We start from the raw sequence: 16,179 nt of genomic DNA, 5'->3' as shown, positions 1-16,179 counted from the left end.
TATGTAAGCATAAGAATTAAGGAAAAGTATGTGAAGAAAGAGGTACAATGCATAGAACTGAAGGAATTAGCTTCCAAAGGAATTCCAGGACAGGACATTTGCAAGATACGCAATAAAACATCCAATATCAACGTAACTGGGAAAGACGGAAACAGAGAAGGGAACGTAATCTTCAATATCAGATTCACACAGTGACACATAATTAGTAGAGATTAAAGAAGACGAAAGGATAAAGAATGAGAAAGTAAAACGATCTTATATATTCTACGTATAATATGTCAATTTACATGAAGATGATAAGAAGTAAAAAAGGATGTCGACAATAACGAAACGTTCACCAATGCTTTCTATTTTCTCTATGCAAATATATTATGGACGAGTTATAATTGATAACGTTGTACGTCAATGATGTGGTCATCTTTCGATAATATTTAAATTATCTCACACTATAAAAGTTTTCATCTCACTACGTTCATCTTAAGATTTTCTTTCCCGTAACCTATCATATTGTTCTCGTCAACTTTCGCAACGATATAGCGTATGACATTCTGTTTTCCCTGGCATTACAAAGTCTCTTATTATACAGTTTCTTTCAAATAGTTTCTTCTCTGAGACTGCCTGGTTCGAGACCTAATTCTCTTCATTCTTCTCCACACCCATAGTTTCAACCTTGTACTCTCTTTCACGTACTTGTTTTCATATCACACGAATCATTTCTCTTTATTCACGAAAGCACAGAATAAACTTCCACCTAAAGGGTTCTTTTTCCATTTCTATCCTTGCTTTTATTCCACGTTTGCAATGTTATTATTACCTATGTATGCAAATCTAGTCATTTGTAATTGCAATGGACAACTCTCATACGAGAATTATAGTAAAAAAAAGTGTAAAATATGCAACTGAAATAATAGAAAATATAATGAATTAAGTCGAATATCTGAAGCTTTTTTTAGTATAATCATGTATTATATATGTGTTCAAAATTATATTAGAGGAAAAAGGAATATCCAACAATACCTCCTATCGGTATTTTTAATTTAGTGCCCTCCAAAATTGTGCAAGCAGAATTATTACTATGCCTCTTTCAAAAGAAAAATAACGGAAAAGAGGGGATCGATTTCTTCGATCAAGTGAAGAGGTTGTGTTACCTTAAGACTAGAGCACTCAATTCTAATGCGTGGAACCCCCTGCTTCCATACTAGTATACATCAAATGGTTTTTGTGATGGCGTGTGTTCCTCAACTATTTGTTTTAATTCTCAAATGTCCTACAAATCATGAACGTAAGAATAAAACTTCAAGATTTTATTGTATAGTCGCGCTTTAGAAAATGTCTCCACAGAGGATAGATAGAGACATATATGTATGAAACGTCAATCTATCTTTTGTAAGCTAAATTCTGTATGCCACAGTTGTTGCGAACTTCAAGTGTATTTTAATATTCAAGGATTTTAAGGTACGACTCATCACTTCCCTTACTGTTACATGTTATTTAAATTATCTCCTATCATAACACCTTTGCAACTGCAACTATAAGTGAATTCAAAGCAATTTGTGTCTTTTCACATACTTAAGTAATATATATATTTATTTTTCACAATTAATTTCAATCATCATCTTATTAAACGCTTGCAGGGACATAGGTTTAGAAGTGAAGGCAGAGAAAACTAAATACATGGAAGTGCGTCGGGACCGGAATACAGCAAATTATGGATGCGTTAAAATATTGAATAATACTTTTGATAAAGTGGATAGTTTCAAATATCTAGGATCAATATTAACAGAGGAAAATCATATTCACGAAGAAATTAAATGTCGACTAAAAGCAGGGAATTCGTGTTACTATTCGGTTCAAAATCTCTTGTCGTCGCGAATTCTGTCGAGAGATTTGAAGCTTAAAATATACAAAACGATAATTATGCCTGTTGTTCTGTATGGCTGCGAAGGCATGGTCACTTACTCTGAGGGAAGAACATAGACTGAAAGTATTTGAGAACAAGATCCTGAGACGAATATTCGGACCCAAGAGGAACGGGAATGGGGAATGGCGGAAACTTCATAACGAGGAACTACATAATTTATATGGTCTACCCAACATTGTTAGGGTCGTTAAGTCTAGAAGGCTTAGGTGGGCGGGTCATGTAGCTAGAATGGAAGAAAGTAGAAACGCTTTCAAAGTCTTGACTGGAAGACCAATCGGAAAACGACCATTAAGAAGACCTAGGCGCAGATGGGAGGACAATATTAAGATGGATCTCGCAGAGACTGAAATACAAAGTAGAAATTGGATGCAGTTAGCTAAGGATAGAAGTCAATGGAGAGCTTTTGTGAACGCGGCATTGAACCTCCGGGTTTAATAGGCCATAGAGTTAGTTAGTTAGTTAGTTAGTTAATTATTTCAATCATCAAAATAACCTTCTGTTTCAAAAAAATGATAAAACTTTATGCTGAGTTGGCAACTCTGTTACCCTGTTGATAATGCAAAATATGTCAAGTGTGTCGGACAAATTCTAAACAGTTTTTCTATTTACCCCGTGCACCATGTTGTTATCCTAATAATGAACAGCATGTCTCAGTCTGTATATCACATTAATAGACTTCACTATATGCCATGCCTGCATAACTGGCAACTTTTATACAATAGATATTGTTACCGATTTAAAACTACTATCCTTATTGTAACAGCAAGGCGTCTCGGTAACTCAGTCACGGTAATTTCTAATAGGAAGGTTAAGCCAATAGTTGTTATTATCTGCGCTGCCTCGTATCTGACGGCAAACATGGCGCTAGTGTACAAGAAATTTGCAAACGACCTACAGAATTTCAAATCTAGTAAATCTTGTCATAAACTTAAATACTATAATCAGTATATAAGGCTAATTCTAATAATAAGTACATTAATCACACTATTAGATGCCGTTACCTGCGCTGCCGAATAAACGTTTATCTCTTATATTCTGTAACAAAAAAGTGTCGCTACCTACCTTGTTTAGATGACACCAAGTTGTCCCTGACGCACACTACCTGTTATTACATATATCTCCTCTAACTGGTCACTTCTCATACAAAGTCGCTCGGCGAGAAACAAATATGTTTTCTATATTTAAAAAGTGCCTTTAAACCATGCAATCAACGTGATTAATATTAGACAACTTATTATTTTTGGTTCATTTTAGCCACTGCAGTACGCAGTATTAGTACTGTGTACTAATTTCATACACAGAATTTCAATGAAGAGGATTCTTCGTTAACTAATACCATATCATGTTCTAATTACTTTTACATTATCCCCATCTAAAAGTTCTTGATCTAAAAATCTATGACCTAATGCCTCAATAAAATAGTATGGTTATGTCTCATACGAAATGTCTTCCTTTCATCCGAAGAAACATTATGTATGTTTCCCTCTACCACTATTATTTCTTCCCTTCATAAATTACTTATAAGTATTCGCTTTTATCCGTCTACTTTACCCTAAACCCTAGATATATAATACTAACGAAACAAAGTAATCTCACTGATAATGTTAGTATAAAAACGTCCCAGCCTGTATGTCACACACGCACGTAAAATTACATTCTTGGTACTAATTCTTGTTCTCCATACTGTCTAATATATTCCGATAATTTAATGGTTAGCATGGGCGCTTTTCGTACACGAGGTCCAAGTTTGATTCACGGTGCTTCTTTCATATAAACCATACTAATCGTTTTACTTTTTAAACTATTTTCGCATCTTTCATAGCCAGAAAGTGTAACCCTAAGACGTTAAAGTAAAAAAAAAAACATATGCTCTATACATACAAAAGGCACTTGTCCGGCATTCAATTAATGAAACTGAGACGTGACTTTGAGCAAAATAACATTTTCAAATACTCTCCTCCCATTTACAACACAAAACTCCTATCTATTAGTTTACCACCGCTGTAAATCACGAGGTGGATATATAATGTAAAACACGAAGCTTACCAAAAGAAATTAACTATATACCGTATTTTAGTTCACGTAACGGTTTTAAACACGAATAAATCTTCTTTGTAGCTACGTGGTTAGCGTATGCGCCTCTTGTGTGAGAGACTCGAGTTCGATTCCCGGCGAGAAGCCATGTGCTTCGGGGTCCACGTTCATCAATAGATCCATGTCCCACATAACTATGGTGCTAAAAAGGGACGCTAAACTCCAAATCAAATACAATTATTTGTACCATCAAGGAACGATAAGAAAAAAATCTAAATTTTCTCATACAATGATTACAAAAGTATCACAATTAAAACATATCACATACCAAGCTTTATTCAGCTCCTGCATTTCACAAACTGAACATTCTTCTAGATGCGCCTCAAAATGAAAAAAGGTTGGAAACCACTGACATATGCTAACAATTATTAAAATATTATTCGTCACCGAAATTCAAACTTATGTTCAGTTCAATAATACTAAAGATAAAAAACAAGCAAAATTCAAAGCAGGTGTAGGTTACCCAGTTCCTTTCCCCTACTGTAAATGTTAATTCCACACACAAAAATAAAGAAACAATCAATACTATATTACATAAATAATCAGTTTCACACATCATTTAATGGTCTTTTCATGTAAGACTAACTTCTTATATTCTGAAGAGATGCTAGGGTCCTATGAACAAGAAAATAATTGCCTATTTATTATAAAATGTGTCCGTTTGTGTGTCTACTCAACTATTCTTTTAATATGTAAAATAATAACTACGCCTCGTCCTGACGGAGAGGTCCAAACAATCTTAAGTTTTTCGCTATTTGTTTATTGTATTGGCTTTCGGCGCGGAAGATCCTGATTCGATTCCCGGCAGCGTTACACGCTGTTTCCGATATATACGTTTTTTAGTTACATATTAGTAAAAATTCACCGAGCAAAAGATTTAGCGTGCGTTTTTCCACGTGGAAGATCCCTAGTTCGAATCCTGGTGCAATGAACAATCTTGATTCCCTGTAGCCTCCATATTACATTACACTACACTTTAGTTAATTTATAATTACATATAAGTACACCGAGTCATATTATTTTCAATGTCGGAGAATTTAGGTTCGATTCCCGGTAAGGGATAAACACATCCGTCCCCTATAATCTTCCTAATACATTCAAAAAAAGTACTGTGTTTTACGTGTATTTCATTCACAATGTCCCTTCTCATATGAAAAAAAAACAAAACAAACATAAAACAAGAAAAGAAACACAAAGCCAGTACTTACAGATAAATTCTTCTTCTCTGTTAACTTCTATAGAATACAATCCGCCAACTCAAACGCATCGTGCCGTTTTATTTCTTCAAATGTAACCATTGGATTTGCATCAAAGTTTATATACCAATAAAAATAAATCCAGAAGGTTCTGCGAAATTCTACAACCATTTTTTATTACTATCACTCTCCGTGACTCATATATTACATCCTCCGTGTTGCTCAACCTTCCCTGCGGGCACTTATGTTAAAACAGATGGTGGTCTCTTTTCTTAAAGAACCCTTGCCGCGTTCCATGTTTCGTTCTGAATTAATTTTCCTGTTACGTTGCAGTGTTTACCTGTTCTTTACCCAAACAATTAATCTTCAAAGGATTCCGTTTCCGTTTCAAAAAGTCTTTTAAAATCAAACGGTTGACATTAATTATACACTTCAAGAACCGTGTGTGAATTCTTTACATTATTAATTACTTCCTTTATATTAAAATGTCCAACCTACCCAGAACTAAATTAAAATTATTTTCTCATTTAAACCCAAAACAATTTATTTTCAGTAACTAACGTTGTTTTATTTAAATTTGTCGCTATAATTCAAAGCACTATAAAGTCTGCCGATTCAATTCATCTAATGTCACACCCTCATTACAAATTCATTCAACTTATCACTTTATAAAGACCAAATGCAAAGTTCATTATATATGGGCCATCTCCGTTTAGACATTCAAAATGCTACAAAGTACACAAAAATAATTAATCAACATGAAATACAAGCACGCCCGACCGTTTCCTTTCATTTCATATTTAAACCTTTATCAAAAAATAATTCATCCTGTCACTTTAACATGCTCTACAAAGGAACGCATATAAAAGAAAAGTGGACAAAAATATGTAAGTCGTTATTACGTACGCAGACAGGCGCCACTGAAATAATGAAACTACAGTCCGGTACAGCATAATTACATGTCAGTAATTGTACCTAAAGCACCGGTAAAAAAGCCGTAATAATTGAATTACAATTGAACCTTTGTACTTCAATTTATTACTTCAATGAGAGTACTTAGAGTAATTACACTATTCATTACTTCAACGACAGTATGTACCTAGAGTATAAGTACTTTCAAGGTAAAAAAAAGGAAGGAGAGGTATATATCTTCTGAGGTCACACTGTCCAATGTATCAAGACAAAATTCTGGAAACCTGTTTTAATAAATTCTCTCTAGGAAGGATTTCGAATGTCCCTCGAGCAGCATAAAGGTAAAATAGCAAACATTCTTTTCAATCATTAGAAGGTAGCTACCTTTTGAAGAAATTGGAAAATCTCGTCAAAATTCTTAATGTTTCACAAAATAAGTGTGCAACAATGCGTTTTGGCAGTGAGAAATTTACTATTAATACTCGTAATTTACACATTTACTCGTAATATGTAAATTGGTTGCAGTGGAGTACAGAAAGGCAGGATTTCCTGGTTTTAACTCCCCATTTAACAAGATACTATGAAAAAATAAACAATTACTATATTAAGACATGTGTTCAAAAATGTGTTTGAAACAATAAGATTTTGGGTGATTGAACTTATTCCCTCATGAAATTTTGTGTACGTCACTAGTTGGTTGATTGATTTGATGGGAGTTTAGAGTGGAACGCGAATCACTGTAGTCCATTTAAATTTCTGAATCGCAGGTGCTCGCTCTAGGTACTAATTAGCGTGGAAGGCATAGTAGTATTTAGTTCCATGAGCTAGCTTTCATTTTTGAGAGATTTAGACTATATATATAGGGTAGAGGGTAGAAGTGACACGAGAAAACGTAGAAGTATCTTACGAAGGGACATTTTCAGCAATACTTTAGGATAATGATGTAGTTCTACTTTAAACTGAAAAAAAAATGTTCTTATCAATATCTTATCAATATACGTATAAAAAACTTCCTACTATTGATAGTCTATATAGCCTCTTTGGATTCAACAATAAAATCAGATAATAGCAATACTTTGTGATCAACGCTAATTTCTATTAGTTAACAATTGCCGCTCCATGGAAAAACGTCCAAAATAAGACATTCATCAATCAATAGGTGTCATTGAGCTGAATGACTTGTGTGAATTGCTTAATACTTATAAGCGATCCTCATGCGATAAAGATCGATAAAACTAATTTTTTATGGTACAAAACATGTCATTCGTACATAACATTAACAGGGTAAATAATTAAAATGAAACTTTTTCCAAAATATACACTATTCAGCCTTTCATTACTACACTAGCATGAGGACAGTCCATCCTATCCTTAATAAGATACAACAACCTAAATGTCCTAAAATTATGATTACCTTTTAAATTTTAAACACATTTCAATTAACCTTTTCAGAGTTACACACATTTCTATATGGACACTATAAAGTTGCAACACTTTGCACCTTTTAGATCAAAATACCATATTATTATTATTATTATTATTATTATTATTATTATTATTATTATTATTATTATTATTATTATTATTATTATTATTATTATTATTATTATTATTGAAAATATCAAACTTTAAGTGAAATATTCAAATAAATATTTAGTCAAATTTCAACATTGTAGTTGTAATAAGGTATCCTTATGAAGCGAGATCGTTTGAAACTTACCGCCTCGGGAAATACTCTGATATGAACTATGACATATTTATCAGGGTGGTCCCGTGGGAAAATTTCACCTGTGAATAATCCGTGCCAAACTGATGTGGCCATTCGTCTGAAAAGATTTCTAGCAGACAAGAAAACTTTTTAGATAATGACAATAAGAAACAAAATGTTTGTTAATAAAATATCAAATAGAAGCAGCAGCTGTATTGCCTAAACTTCAAGGTTCGGAGTGGTGTCGACTGGTCGCTGATGAATAATCACTTTGCTTTATCGTTTATTTTAAATTATGTCGTCTCTTTTCAGCACTGAGACTATATTGGAGATGCACTTTCATTTTAACTTGGGACCCGAACGAAATGAGCTCCCAATGAGAATCGAACTTGTTTGTTTGCTTGTAAAATTTAGCGTCATTTTCAAAACTGAGTCTATATAAGACCTACAGTTTAAAATGTGGAATCCAAACCATTGTAATGCATTTAATGTTCTCCAACAAAGAATGGAACCAGCGACCACGTACTCCAAAGGCGCGATTACTAAACCAGCGGGGAGGGCAATAAATATTAAGTGTAGAGTGATGAAAATGATTCAGTATTATCTCGTACTTTCTCATTTCGTCTGTCATTGACAGATAATCGCTGCATCTCGTACCTTAAGGGTCTTCACTACAGCGAAATTAACCTACCGCTAATTTTAGAGTTTTCTGTAATATCTTCAAACCAAATAAAAATATTCGAAAAGCAGAAACGTAGTGAACTAGACAATACGATTTTGCATGTGATACCGTTATCACAACTCATCTATCTGCCTTCGATTTGCAACTGTAGATAAATTTAGCATTTTTTGCGGGTTCTGTAAATAGCGCCATACTAAAAGCAGATACGTGAATTATGGTAAAGGTATCACATGCAAAATTGTATTGTCTAGTTCACTACGTTCCTGCTTTTCCTTTTTTTTTTTTTGTTTTTTTTTGTTTTAGATATTACAGAAAAACTCTAAAACTACAGGTAGTTTAATTTCGCTGTAGTGAAGACCCTTAACACCCGTAAGTATTATCCTGTATCCTACGCGCAACATGTCTATGATTCGGCGTAAAGTGGTTACGCATTCTCATGTTCAACTAAATGCCGACATTTTCTTCGTAGTAAACTTACTTATAGTTGCCAAATGCTCTAATACAATCATTTAAAAAACATAGTTTGTAACAACCTGTAAGGTTACAAAATTTCCAGTGCATACTTGAATATCATAACTTCATACATTCCAAATAAATGACTATAAATAATATTGTAGGCTATTGAGTAGTAAATCTTTAAATAAATATCGATTATGCTTACTTTATTTAAATTATCGTATAAATTGTTGATTTTATTTAAGTATCCCTTTCAGCTGTAAGGCTATATGAAACGTGAACCTACAGCTTAACGTGGAATTCGAACCGCATGAGCACCATCGGGAGTCAAACTTGGGTCTCCCGTGCCTATTGATTGATTAAGGATGCTATTCAGTTATTCCTTGTGATTGGGAGACAGTTCTTTGACCTTGTCTGGAAACTAAAAAATGGGTAAAATTGATTCAGATTAACTTAAATCAACAAATGAGGAAGAACATTAGAAACTGAGAAGCGAATATTCTTTCTGGAATTGGAACAAAAGAATAAGCAATTACAATATAAAATAAAAGCATATGACATAGTTGAATTGTATGGTCGGCTTAGAAGTAATATGTGCGTAAGAGTAAGTGTCACCATCCAAAAAGATAAACAACAAATGGGCCTACAGTCTGCTAGTTAACAGTGCATTTTACTACACATACATTTTTTAAATTCAAAAACAACTAATTTCAGTAAAATTAAGAATGGCAGTTAATATTATTGTCAACGAATGACAGTTTACAGGACCATTCTGCTCAGTGCATTGTAGACAGCTAGGGATGCGCACGAGTCGAGTCGAGTCGAGATTTAAGCCTGTCTCGACTCGACTCGAAAAAATGTTGCCTCGACTCGAAAATATGTTTCTGTCTCGACTCGTGTCTCGACTCGACAGTTTCTGTCTCTACTCGACTCGGATTCGAGTCGAGACGTCTCGAGATTCGAGTCGAGGCAAAATATACGAATTAAAATATACGCACATATCAGCCAGAACATTATGACTACCTATCTAATTGTCAGTATGTCTACCTTTGCCACGGATAACAACGGCGAATGCTCTTGGCATGGACGTAATGATCCTTTGTAGGTCGCTGGAGAGAGTTGGCACCACATGTGCACACACAGGTCACCTAATTCCCGTAAATTCCGGGGAGGGGGCGATGCGCTCTGATGTCACGTTCAATCACATTTCAGATGTGTTCTATTGGGTTCAGATCCGGCGAGTTGTGGGGCCAACACATCACTTGGAACGCGCCCCTGTGTTCCTCGAACCAATCTATCACACTCCTGGCCTTGTGACATGTTGCATTATCTTGTCGAAAAATGCCACTACCGTTGGGAAACATGGTCGTCATGAAGGCGTGTACGTAGTCTGCAAGCAGTGTGCGATACGCCTCGGCCGTCATGGTGCTTTACTCGAGCTCCACAAGACACATGGATACATAAGCATAACCTTGGCCCATATGGTTGGGGGGGGGGGGGGCAAAACATTCGTGCACAAACACATACACACATACACACACACACATTATATATATATATATATATATATATATATATATATATATATATATATATATATATATTTCTCAACCCTTGCCGACCCACTTCTGGATGAAGGTTTCTCCAATACTTTTTCACACGTACCGGTATCTATCTTCGGCAGTTCGTTTCCACGTTACTCCACACTGTTTCCTAATTTCATCACACCACATTGTATTACAACGTTTTCTGGATCGTTTTCGTTCCCTTAGGATCCCTCAAGAATTGCTTTTGTCCACGTATCGTCAGTTCTTCTTGCAATATGACCAGCTCACTGACACTTGAGTCCTTTTATTTTCGCGATGATATCGGTCACTCCTGTCATCTTCCTTATCCATGTATTTCTTTTTCTATCTCTCCGGGTTATTGCAAGCATACATCTATCCATGCTTCTTTGAGTTGTATATGCTCTCTCCCTTTGGAAGTTTAAGAAAGAGCATTATATATTAACAACTGATCACAGAAAGTTGTGAATTCAACCAAGCGTAATTTTTAATTCCTACTTTAGATTGGAAGCAGCAACACATTTCAAATTATTGTCTTTGGTATAAAAAACAATTATAAAGTTTGAATTTGCGGTGGCAGCTACATGGCATGAGTGTGAACTGCGATTCTTCTTTTCTTTCATTATTAAGAGAGTTTTATTTATTGACTTTAAGATTCACAAGCTGTAATTAGACGTATATTTATTTATTTATTTATTTATTTATTTATTGAAACAGAACACAACAGGTATTATACCCAATTACAGTGTTCATCTTTCATGAAATAATATATTTACAATTTCCCTTTTAAACCTTGTGAGGCAATAAGCGTAAATATCTATATTATTTGTAATTTTTAAGAGTCTATTGTAGGTTGCACTAATCCTCCATGTTGGCGACTTATTTAGGATATTAGTCCTTGCTTTTGCACAATAAAAGAAGTTATAGTTTTCTGGACGTGTTTTCCTACCTGGAACGTTTATTTGAAAGCTCGAAAGCAATTCGTTGCAGTCTAATTTATTATTAAGTACCTTGTACAAAAATATCATATCAGATAACGTTCTTCTTTGTTTGAGGGTTAGAGTTTCAAAGTTCCTATTTAATGAATTAGTGTTTTCAGTTCTTGGGAAAATGTTTGTTTCCTTATATACAAGATATCTAAGAAATTTGGACTGGATTTTTTCTATTTTTAGTGAGTTAATTTTTGTATCTGGGTTCCATACAAGCGTCGCGTATTCGAGTTTGGATCGAACGTAAGTTTGATACAGTTTATGAAGTGTGGCAGGTTTACGAAACTCCCTACTAATTCTTAGAATAAACCCAAGATTTCTGTTCGCTTCATTTATTATTTTATCAATATGAGGTTCAAATGTAAATTTCGTATCATACATTACTCCTAAATCATTGACAGTACTTACAACGGGTAGTTGAGTCTCATTAATTGAATATTTAAATTGCACTGGTTTTTTACGTTTTGTAATACTCATGATTTTACATTTACTAATATTTACATTCAATAAATTACTTTGACACCATTGCACCACTGAATTTATGTCTTGTTGAAGTTGATTACAATCATTTATGGAATTTATACATCTAAAAAGTTTGAGATCATCGGCATACAACAATTTGTGGGAATACGTTATACATCTAGGAAGATCATTTATAAATATTACAAATAGTAGTGGACCCAAATTTGACCCTTGTGGAACACCAGATAGTTGCAAGTATTCGGTTGACTTGTATCCCTTATATACAACGAACTGCCTTCGGTCTCTCAAATACGACTCGAACAGCCCAATTAACTCTGCGGAGAAGTTAAATTGAAGAAGTTTCTCTATTAGTACCTTGTGATTCACTGTATCAAATGCTTTCGCAAAATCGGTGTAGATAATATCTACTTGACCACCTTGATCTAGGGTTCTTGCTACAAAATTGTTAAGAACACTGAGATTTGTGACTGTCGATCTACCCTGGACGAAACCATGCTGGTATTCTGAAATTGATAGTTTTATATGATTTTCAATCCGTTTATAAAGAATAGATTCAAACACTTTAGCAAAAGTACTCAATATTGATACAGGCCTATAATTTTGAATATCTTTACCGTTATTAGACTTAGGAATGGGACAGACTTTTGTTATTTTCCATTTACTGGGGAATTTACAAGTAGAAATAATTAGGTTGAATAAAATATAGAGTGGAAGTAGAAAGTGTTCTTCACATCCCTTTATTATATAATCTGGAATACCATCAGGTCCTATCGTTCCTTTCCCCTTCAGTTTTCTTATTGCTTTTTTAATTTCAGTCATCTCAATTTTTAGAATCCTTAATTTGTCCAGTGTCTCATATGAGCTGTTACTATTACTACTGCTATCCATGATATCTTCGTTATTATAGACTGACTGAAAATATGTAGCAAATGAATTTGCAATCTCGTCATTACTAACTAATTCTTGGCTATTGTATGTCAGCGTGTTACAATTAAGGTGTTGGGTCTTAGTTTTAACAAAAGTCCAGAGCTGGGAAGGATCAGTTTGTAACGTGTTTTCTGTATTCGCAACGAAGTTACTATATTCTGTTCTAATTTCTTTTTTAAGTTCATTTCGTAACTTCTTAAATTCTAGTAAGTGATATGCTATATTTCTGCTATTGTGCTTAATTGCCCTGTGGTGATGGGCTTTTGTTTTTATTTTCCTAATTATATTCTTAGTAAACCAAAACGGGTACTTTCTATTTACCTCTTTTTTGAGAGGAATGCACTTATCAAAAATATTACATATTGTATTATAAAATGATTCTGTAGCCGTATCAACCTCAGAATAACAGCTAAGGAATGTCCAGTCAATATTTTGAAGTTCAGAATAGAGTTGCCTAAAATTAGCTTTTCTAAAATTATATGTGCTGATATTACTTTTTTTGTTTATACCTAATAATTTGCTTAATTTTACTGTTATGGATAATGCTGGGTGGTACACATCCTCCTTAACTAAAGGAAATATGTCCCTAGTGACTGTCACGCTGTCTAAGTTCGAAAGTACTAAATCTAAAGTTTTTCCAAGATTATTCCTAATATTATTAAAAGATGCTATATTGTACAGTGACATAAAATTATGTAAGCATTGATATTTGGCTGAGGTATTCAGAAAATTAAAATCTGTGCCTGTGATTTCTGGTAAGTTAAAATCACCAAATAAGAGGATAGTGCAACCTGGCTGACATTTTGACTCAATACCTTGAAAAACCTCTTCATATTGCTCTATCTTTGAATTAGGTACAAAATATACAATGCAAACATATATGGACATTTTATCAGTTGTAATCTTTGTTAATATACAATCTGTACTTACTTCAGAGCAGTCTATAGCAAATATCTTATATTTTTTCAGCACAGCTAGTAACACTCCCCCTCCCCTTTGTTTCCTTGTTTCTTTTAGATTTCTATCACATCTAAACACTGCATATCTGTCATCAAAGAGTTCTGTGTCATAGTTGTCGCTTTTCAGCCACGTTTCACTTATTCCAATTATATCATAGTTTGATGACAAGATATTACAATAGAAATTGTACGTTTTGGTCCTCACCCCCCTTGCATTTTGATAAAAGATATTTAGGAGTGTGTTGGTGTCTTTTCTTTGTCCCTTGGTATTTTCAACTTTCACTTCTTGCAAGTGACCAGATTTTTCATGCTTCACTTCCTTACCTTTGCTTAAGTCCTCTCTATGTCAGGGCATCACCTTCCCCCCTCGGCCTCTTGTAGTTGTCAATCTTGTGTTTCTCCTGCATAGTTGAGGAAATGACGCATCATCACCTGTCCTTGAACAGTGATCCATTTGCATTGTTTCCAACTCACTTGAACCACCTTGTGAAGAAAGTTCACTCTGATCACACACATCACTAACACTTTCCAGCTCTTCTAACACAAATGGTTTATTATCAATGTACACTTTATCAAATCTTAAGAAAGCGCGTTTACCTTCTTCTCTGGCTTTTTTCATGTGCACCGTCAGTTTCTTTCTCACTTCACGAACACGCGCGGAAAAGTCCTCAAATATTATAGTGGGAGTCCCTTTTGCCTTATACGCACTTCTTAAAATCTCTAACTTCCGTTTATATGAGAGAAATTTCACAATAATGGGTCTGTTCCTACCTCTGCCTAGTCTATGCGCTCGCTCAATATCGTGTTCCGAGAGTTCAATTCCGAGGCGTTCTTGAACAAACTGTCTCACTGCATTCTCACAATCCTCCCAAGTCTCATTGTTCTTCCCTTGTAAGTTTGTAAAAATTAGATTGTTCCGTCGCGAAAAATTCTCAAGCCTATCTATTGTATTTCGATTAATTACAATTTCTGCCCTAAGTCTTTTATTCTCCTCTTTCACCTCTCTTAACTCACTCAGCACACCTTCTAACCGTTTACAAAATTCAGCATTGCTCTCGCACAGGCCATTCATCTTCCTTTCCATTGTCTCCAATTTTGCGAACACATCGTCCAGGGTTCGGGGCCCAGGGTTGGTCTCTAAACCAGCTATGACTAGCAGAATTGAGACAACTACTCCTACAAAGAATAAATTAACGTTACTTCGGAAATGTATGCTATGAGGATGGCAACACTTCACACGCAACCTCGCGTTGAAGAGTCCAACACTAACTCTCCAATATTCAAGCGACACCCCCATGATTTCACGCTTCACCGATTCCTGGAGCACCTACAAACACGTCTTACTTCAGCGACTCGTGAAAAAATAATATACTATATAATATACATTACTCACTTATGCACGTTAAACTTTTCTTTGTTTCGACAAAAATGTATTCACAAATTTTCACTTGGGCAGGTAGTCTTCGACCTTAAATTGTCGCTTTCTGAAACCAACCATACATTTGCTTCTAATGTTTTAACCAAATATTTAGTACCGTAGTTTCGAGAAACCCTCCTGATTTTGGATCACCGTTGTGTAGTTGGAGTGTGTGAATGATATAAATACAACTCAGGCAGATATCCAGCCTAACTTTACGTCAGTTTTTGAGGATGAGACCTAAAATTAAGCCTTTGCCTCTGTGCTCAAAATTGTTTTAGTCAATAGCCGGAACGCCTTTCCCTAGAATAATTTCGCGGAACACAATGACGCAGAACAAAAAGTTTTACATTAGTTCTTTATCGTGCTTTAATAGGGTATTAATCTGCTTAAAATATGACAATAATAAACTGAAAAGATACAAATTTGGAGCGAGACAAGTACAGCACAGGAACTGAATTCGGACACCACACTGACTTACTGGAGCGCAGAACTGGTGCGTTCTGGCCCATTTTAAGCCCCGCTTAGCCAATCTTTCCCTGATCTTTGCCCAATCCCTCATATTGACCTGAGCCTTAAATGTTGTTAAGGAATTACATGGAACAACCTATCAGCACAACATCCACATATTCATTTAGGCCTACCGCAGCTCATTAATAGTGTTTTTTCAGAAAAAATCTCCGAACAGGGTATTTTAAAAGTAAAGAGGGGAATTATAGTTAAACATGTTTCTTGATATCCTGATTTTCTCTGAAAATTTGCCTGAAGGGTATTTTGCACTTGACTGTGAGTGTATAAAGGGAGAAGCCCCGACTCACCCTCTGAAAGAAATACTGCTGATCAATAATACAAGGAAATCACAATATTAGG

This window comes from Thermobia domestica, chromosome 7 (assembly GCF_964235325.1).
Source record: "Thermobia domestica chromosome 7, izTheDome1.hap1.1, whole genome shotgun sequence".
NCBI classification, from domain to species: domain Eukaryota; kingdom Metazoa; phylum Arthropoda; class Insecta; order Zygentoma; family Lepismatidae; genus Thermobia; species Thermobia domestica.
The sequence above is the reverse complement of the archived record's forward strand: the minus strand, read 5'-3'. Positions refer to the sequence as shown.